Source organism: Taudactylus pleione, unplaced genomic scaffold, assembly GCF_031769625.1.
Source record: "Taudactylus pleione unplaced genomic scaffold, aTauple2 ptg000305l, whole genome shotgun sequence".
In the NCBI taxonomy this organism is placed as follows: Eukaryota; Metazoa; Chordata; class Amphibia; order Anura; family Myobatrachidae; genus Taudactylus; species Taudactylus pleione.
The window spans coordinates 9,244,806-9,252,820 of record NW_028284706.1 but is presented as its reverse complement, the minus strand read 5'-3'; positions in this window follow the sequence as shown (position 1 = coordinate 9,252,820).

The following is an 8,015-nucleotide window of genomic DNA, read 5'->3' as shown; positions in this document are numbered from 1 at the left end:
GGCTGCAAAATGTGTCTCCCTGAAGTAAATACAGACAGGTAACACATCCACAATGGAAACATCCAAATTTCTTGTTAACCTGAACATATGCAGAAAAATTATCCTGCTTCTTTTTACAGGTAATATCAGATTTCACAAGGAAATAACGAAGATTCCTGCCACATGAGTAGCATGGCATCAATCTGGTAGAAGATAAACCTAAAGAAACATCAGATGCAACAATGGGCCACTGCTGTTTAACCACATTCTTAATAACTGGTGACATCACATTATATCAGTTTACCCATGGTAGTACAGGGTCAGAATTATTGACCCTCTTTTTTAATAGTACATCACGTTTAGGGTTCATTACTTTGTTCTTAGTCTGAACCAACAGATCTCTAGGGTACCCACAGGTAACAAATTTATCAATAAGTAAATCAATTTGGCTATTAGCCATATCATAATCCAAATTGATCCTTCTTATTCTGATCATTTGGGAATAAGACAATCCCTTCTTTAAGTTATATGGATGAAAACTCTGTGCGCAAATAGGGTATTGCGATCAGTCTCCTTGTAATGTAGACTCATGCCCTCTCTTTTGATCAGAACATCAAGGAAATTAATTTGGGTCTGGCTAAGCCTAATCGTCAATTTGACAGGGCAGTCACTGGCATTATGTACTTCCATGAGTTTAATAAATGCCGTGTCAGTATCACTCCAAATAATAAAGATATTGTCTATGTATCTATGTCTATGTCTATGTGTCTAGTATATAGTATAATACTAGACGATATCTCAGGATCATTGAAAAAAATTATTTGCACAACATCGAACATATATGCAATAGCATAGCTCGGAGCCACAGCAGAACCCATAGCACATCCATTGATTTGGATGTAGAATACAGCATCAATAAAGAAAAAAATTCTTAGTTAGAATAAATTCTAATAATTGAAAATAAAAGTATCATGGTGTGTGGGGCAGAAAAAAACAACCCATATTAAGCGATGTTACAAGACACCCACTTATAGAATACTTGTATTAATAAATAATAATCGATAACGATTAGGATACGTTATTCCAACCATGTATTCATGAACATCCCCGCTATCTACTAGATTTGTCTACTCTACTTAGGAAGTTGGATAAGTTACCGTTACTTCAAAATTAGATTTGGCTGTGTAGCATTGATGTGTGTAGTTTGTACATTATTATCCCACATGATATGGGTTTGGCTGCCATCAAGAGATTTTTGTTCCAACACCCAATGTAGACTGGTCCGGATCTCCATCTTGTTGTGGATTTATTACAACTTATTTTGACCAAAAAAGGTTTCTTTATGATGACAAGTTTTATTTACATTTATTGGTTTGTGAGTTGGGGTTGAATGTGGCTCCATCGTATGCCAACATTATTATGTTTTATGTTGAAAATTAGATCTTCGTTTCTAAACCCGAAATTTCTAACAGAGTGATATTTTTTGTGATAGCAAAGTTAGTGTCTATTTGATAGTTTCAACTCAATTTTCTACATATGTTGCGCTAACTGCAGTACAGTGAAAAAGTATAAATGGTTTAATAATATCAGATAGTTATTAAAAATTGACAATAATGAAATGTCTTGACGCAATACAATAAAAGGTTAAAGTTAAAAAATATCTATACACATATGTACAATCCTATGCGAGATAAATCAAAACAGTGTCAAGATAGCAACCATATGAATAGTCTGATGGATAGAAAAAGGGGGGTTCGATAGTTCCGTTTTGGTTTGAATGTGTTAGGTAGGTAGTGTCTTATTCTCAATGGCCTCTTAATCACAGCTCATCAGCTGGAAGTGTAAATCGTTGAGAAAAATGGGTGCGTGAACCTCCTACCTCATCTCTTTGTTAAGCATGGTGTCCAAATGTAGATCCCCCAGAGTGTGGTATAATGGTGAGTGGGCCTCCCGTTCTCTTCCTTCTTTTCCGTTCCTCCTTTGGCGCTTGATCGGCAGATGGACTTAACTTTGCCGCTGTGTTGAAGCGCTCCGGTACACTACAGCCCTGACGAAGCCCGCACAGGTATCAGCGGGTGAAACACGTTGGCCACGCCCCCCGTCCAAACGCTCCACTGATTCCGGTTCCAGTATACCTGACGGAGTTCAGCGTGCACGCTGATCACCGGAGCGCTTCAACACAGCGGCAAAGTTAAGTCCATCTGCCGATCAAGCGCCAAAGGAGGAACGGAAAAGAAGGAAGAGAACGGGAGGCCCACTCACCATTATACCACACTCTGGGGGATCTACATTTGGACACCATGCTTAACCACGAGATGAGGTAGGAGGTGCGCACACCCATTTTTCTCAACGATTTACACTTCCAGCTGACGAACTGTGATTAAGAGACCATTGAGAATAAGACACTACCTACCTAACACATTCAAACCAAAACGGAACTATCGAACCCCCCTTTTTCTATCCATCAGACTATTCATATGGTTGCTATCTTGACACTGTTTTGATTTATCTCGCATAGGATTGTGCATATGTGTATAGATATTTTTAACCTTTAACCTTTTATGGTATTGTGTCAAGACATATCATTATTGTCAATTTTTAATAACTATCTGATATTATTAAACCATTTATACTTTTTCACTGTACTGCAGTTAGTTTCAACTCAATTTTCTACATATGTTGCGCTATCAAATAGACACTAACTTTGCTATCACATACCTACACACTGGTGATTAAGGGAAAAACCACCTGTGTCTATAGCAGCAACATCACCCCTATCCCACTCCCCTAACCATCCTAGTCCCAAGTAGTGCACTACACCATCCACAATACCCACGAGTGATATTTTTTACCCGTTATATAGACGGGGATTGGTATGAAATACCGCCGGCCGCCTGGCCGGCGGTTCGATTCCCATCAGCGGCAGCCCGACAGGAGCAGAGTGCGACGCAGTGGAAACCCGACAGCTCTGGAAATCCCGATCGTGGAGAGGTGAGTATTTACTAACCTAACTTAACCCCCCTAACCCTAACCCTCCTTAGGTGTGCCTAACCCTAAATTCCCCCCCAAGTGCCTAACCCTAATCCCCCCTCTAAGTGCCTAACCCTAACCACCCCCTTCCCCGCTGCCTAAACCTAAGTCCCCCGGGGGGGGTGCCTAACCCTAAGTCCCCCCCGGGGGTGCCTAACCCTAACCCTCCCTCCCCCTAGCCTAACCCTAACCCTCCCGGGGGGGTGCCTAACCCTGTCCCCCCCGGGAGCCCTAAACCTAACCCTCCCCCCCGCGGCTGTCCTCTCGCGGCGCCCGGCATCACTACGATCGTGATGCCGGGCGCCGGTCTCCCGGCGTCGGGGAAATGCAGGCGTCTACATCTAGACGCCCGGCATTTCACCCTTGCCGGGATAAGACAGTCGGGACGCCGGCTGCCAGTATATAGGCAGTCGGCTTCCCGATTGCCTCCCTATAGACGATCTTTTGGTATTTTGGAGAGGGCCTAAAGAGTGTCTCATTGATTTAATATCACAACATAATGCCAGCATTAATCCAGTGATAGATGTGTCTATCTCTTTTTGTCATTGTAAGATATTTACATGTCTATATACAAAAGACACTGATAGAAATAATCTTCTGCATAAAACTAGCTTTCATCCCCCTTCCCTAATACGGGGCCTCCCATATTCTCAAATGTTGCTCGTGAGACGCATAACATCGGGCCCCATACTTGCTGAGAGTCAGATGAACTTATTGAAAGAGGTTATTCCTGTAAGGTTTTGGAGGCCACCAAACAGAAGGTGTTGTTGTTGAAGAGGGCAGATGTACTATATGGTCAAAATACAAGGACCAAATCTTTAGTGCTTCCATAGGTTAACCATTTCAAGCATGTTAGTACTAAAATGAATGTGGCTTCCAAGAAATTTTGGCCCATTATTCAGTCGGATAATTATTTGGATCTTGCCAATACTAGAATTATGCCATTTTATACGTGGGGCCATAATATACGGGACATACTGGTAAAGACTGATATTACCCCGGTAGACAGAATGACATTAACACAAGGTATACATAGAAAATTGGGTTGCGTTAGATGCACGTGTGTTAGCTGTCGTTATTTAATAGCTGTAGATTGTTTTTTTTATCCACATTCCGGTAATAAGTATAACATTAGGCATACTTTAACTTGCAACTCCTCTTATGAAGTGTACCAGATCATTTGCTCGTGCGGTCTTTCGTATATTGGTAAGACCAAAAGAGAATGGCCACCCATCGGTCTTCTATCCAGGCAGCCCTTAATATGGGCTCTACTGATCAACCTGTGGCCAGGCATTTTGCCATTGTGCCACATACCATAGCTTCAACACATTACCGCATGATAGATCATTTGCCATTATCTATTAGGGGAGGAAATCATTCACTGAAATTAGTACAGTGTGAGACTAGGTGGATACATCGGTTGGGGACCCTTGCTCCCAAAAGGCTCAACGAACACCATGGGTTGCATTGCCTTGTATAATGTGCAAGATCTAGGTTCTACTTTTAACAGTACTGGTCCTTTATAATAGTCTGTGTTCTCGATTATTATTTATTAATACGAATATTCTATAAGTGGGTGTTGCAATCTGCGTCTTGTAACATTGCTTAATAATGGTTGTTTTTTCTGCCCCACACACCATGATACTTATGTTTTTCCTCTTGTATTTAGTGCCTCAGTATGCATTGTTGTTGCAGCTTTGTATTTTGTTCTATGTATTTCAAGAATGTATTTGTTTTATGCAGGCAGGCTCTCTAACTGCCGTGCTTGGGTTTACAGTGATGTCATCTGTGGTTGCTGGACATGTGACCATCCTGATGACGTCATTGCGGTGTGCCACTGGCCGGATATGCGGCTCTTCCTCTGGCATGGGGTGTGTTGTGACTGGATGATATGGGGTTTAAAGGAAAGACACTGTTTGCTTGTAATTTAGGTCCTGATGAAAATGTATTAAACATTGAAACGTTGACTGCACTGATGCTGATTTGAAGTACTTTTCTGTATGGAGTGCCCACACCTACCATATGTGATTGTTTATTTATAGTTAAGGCACCTAGCTAAGTCACTAATTTGAGGGATTGTCAGATCCCTATATATATATATATATATATATATATATACGGATCCAGTTAACCTGCACTCCCAGTCATGTAATTTAACTGTGTCCGGAGCCCTCAGTCGCCGAACACACATCAAACGAGATATGTGCAGCACTCCTGACTAACTAATTTACCACGATAAAAGGATATAAATTCAACGTTTCAGTGCACTTTATATATACAGCACTGTCTTCAGGAATACATATATACAAAAAAGCATTTACCTTGTATCCCAGATGAACTCACACAGAGTGACAAACAAAGAGTAAATCTTGATCATGATACTCTGCTGGCTCCTAAACAGCTATCCATAGATTCTAGGGAGATGCTGCCATTGAGTTAATAGGTTCAACAATATCTCCCCAGAAATTAATAAAGTATCTAAAAGATTGTGGCCAATCATACAATCAGATAGTGATCTTGGCCTATCTCAAACAAGACTAATGTCTTGTTATTCAAGAGGGAAAAACTTACGTGATCTACTGGTTAAAAATGATGTCACTAATCTTAATAAAAGCTCTTCCAGACTTTCTTTCCCGCAGAAGGTTAGGTTGCTCCAAATGTTCTTGCCTTACATGTAGGTACTTGATAATGGGTGATATATTCTCCCATCCTCACTCAGGGAAAATGTACCACATACGACATGCATTAGCATGCGCAATAGTGTTTTTGTGGTATATCAAATTATCTGCCCCTGTGGATTGAGTTATATTGGAAAGATGCAACGCAAATTTAAGGGGCAGATGGTGGCCCATCGTTCCGCTATCACAGCTGCATTGGATAATGGGTATAGTGAACAACCTGCGGCCCATCACTTTCTAGAAGCAGGACACAATTTGGCAAGTTTGAAATACCGTATGATTGACTATATACCTCCCCATACCCATGGTGGAGACAGGGGTAAATTGTTATTTAGAGCAGAAGCACACTGGATTCATCGTTTTAATGTTATTAGCCCAAAAGAACTTAATGAAATGTATCCCTTGCTCCATTAGTTAATTAAAACCTGGATTTTGTTGTTATTATTTTAGTAAAATTATTTTCTTTTTCTTTGATTATATATGTGTGTAGATCTGCAGTGCAGCGGTGGTGTATATGTGTATTTGTAAACATAGAGGGGTATTCAATATGAAACGTTAACCTCGCCAGCGAGGTTTTCGACGCACATCGGAGGTTTTGCCAGTGAAAAAGTATCGCGCGCGCTCCCACGTATCCCCGTATTCAATTTGAAATCGTCGAAAACGGGACCCGGCGATACTTTGATCGGCAAAAAAAATTGCATTTTCTGGAAATAATTGTAGGAGCCCCCTAAAGATGTCCAGACCTCGGGGATCACTATGGGTACCCCCGTTTTTGCCTGCAGAAGAAAGTCGGGGTTTTTAAATAGCCGCAAGTGTTTTTTTTCCCGACATTGAAAAAGTGATGCAGAAAAGCACTTAGGTTTTTTTTTTCGATTTTTTAAGTGGTCCCATCAAATTTGGGGTACATGAAAATGGGTACTAGCATATTTTTAAGTCCCTAAAGGTAATTTTTAAAAATTCAGCAAAAATGCACCTGCCGCTACTTTGCGCAATAAATAAAACACGTGCCCCATACTTGGGGAGCCCACCAGAAATAATTTTGTTAGTTTATTTTTTTACCTAATTTTTTTTTTTTAACCCAAAATTTTTTTTATTTTTTTTTAACGGTGTCCCGATTTTATTTGGGAAATTTTTTTTTTAACATTTCCTTTTAAGGGCATTCCCAAAGCTACAGGCTATTTTTTATAAGCCTACACCTCCAAACCCCTATTCTGCATTTTTTTTCACTTGCTATAGTGCTTTGAAAAATTATCCCTGTTTTTTAAATAATGACCCTTGACCCCATTTAAGGAAAAAAACGGGAGTTTTCGGGAAATATGCCTGGGAACCCCCTAAAGATGTCCAGACATGGGGGATCACTATGGGTAACCCCGTTTTTGCCTGCAAAAGAAAGTCAGGTTTTTAAATAGCTTTGCCAGGTGTTTTTACCTGCCGCGGCTATTAGAAACCCCGACTTCCTTCAGGAGTTAAAAATGGGGGTACCCATAGTGATCCCCCATGTCTAGACATCATTAGGGGGGTCCCTAGAATATTTCCCAAAAATTCCCATTTTTGTTAACCTGTAAAAAAAATTTGTAAAAATTTAGAAAAAAAATTACATAAGGTCACCCTCCCAAAAGCCAAACCAGCCCCAGGCTTGCAGCCAGTGGTGGTTTCTAAAAATACGGGGAACAATATGTGTAGGGTTCCACGGTATTTTAGAAACCAACACCAGGCTGCAGGGACTAGTGCTGGTTTAAAATATAGGAGGCAAAAACGACATGGGGTACCACCTATATTTAAGACCAGCACCAGACCCAACTGACCGGGGTTTAATGCCACAGCCCAGAGACCCAATCACCGGGGCTTCAGGTCCAAAGCATTACACCCCAAGTCAGTTAGCGCAAGCCAGTGATCTCGGGGGAGTTGGGGACCACCCAAAAAAGGGTCCCCCCTCTCCCGAGCACCACAGGCTTACGCTGAAGCCTGGGGCTCATCCCCATACCCCTGGAGTGGTGGGTATGGGGGTAATAGGGGGGCCAAATAATGTAAGACTATTGTATTTTACAGTGGAACTACAAGTGCCAGCATGCCTGCCATTTTGCACTTGTGGAACTACAAGTGCAAGCAGACATGCGGCACCTGTAATTTCACTGTAAAATAAATAGTTACAAAAAGACAAAACACACACACCGTGACCAGTATAAGTTTATTAAGCGCTTTTTTTAGATATTTTTTCCTGAAGACAAAGCTGTATACATAAAGTGCATACAGTGCATAAAGTGTTTACATCCTGTTATCGTGGTGAATTATTTAGTCTGGTTTGCTATATATATTTATATATATATA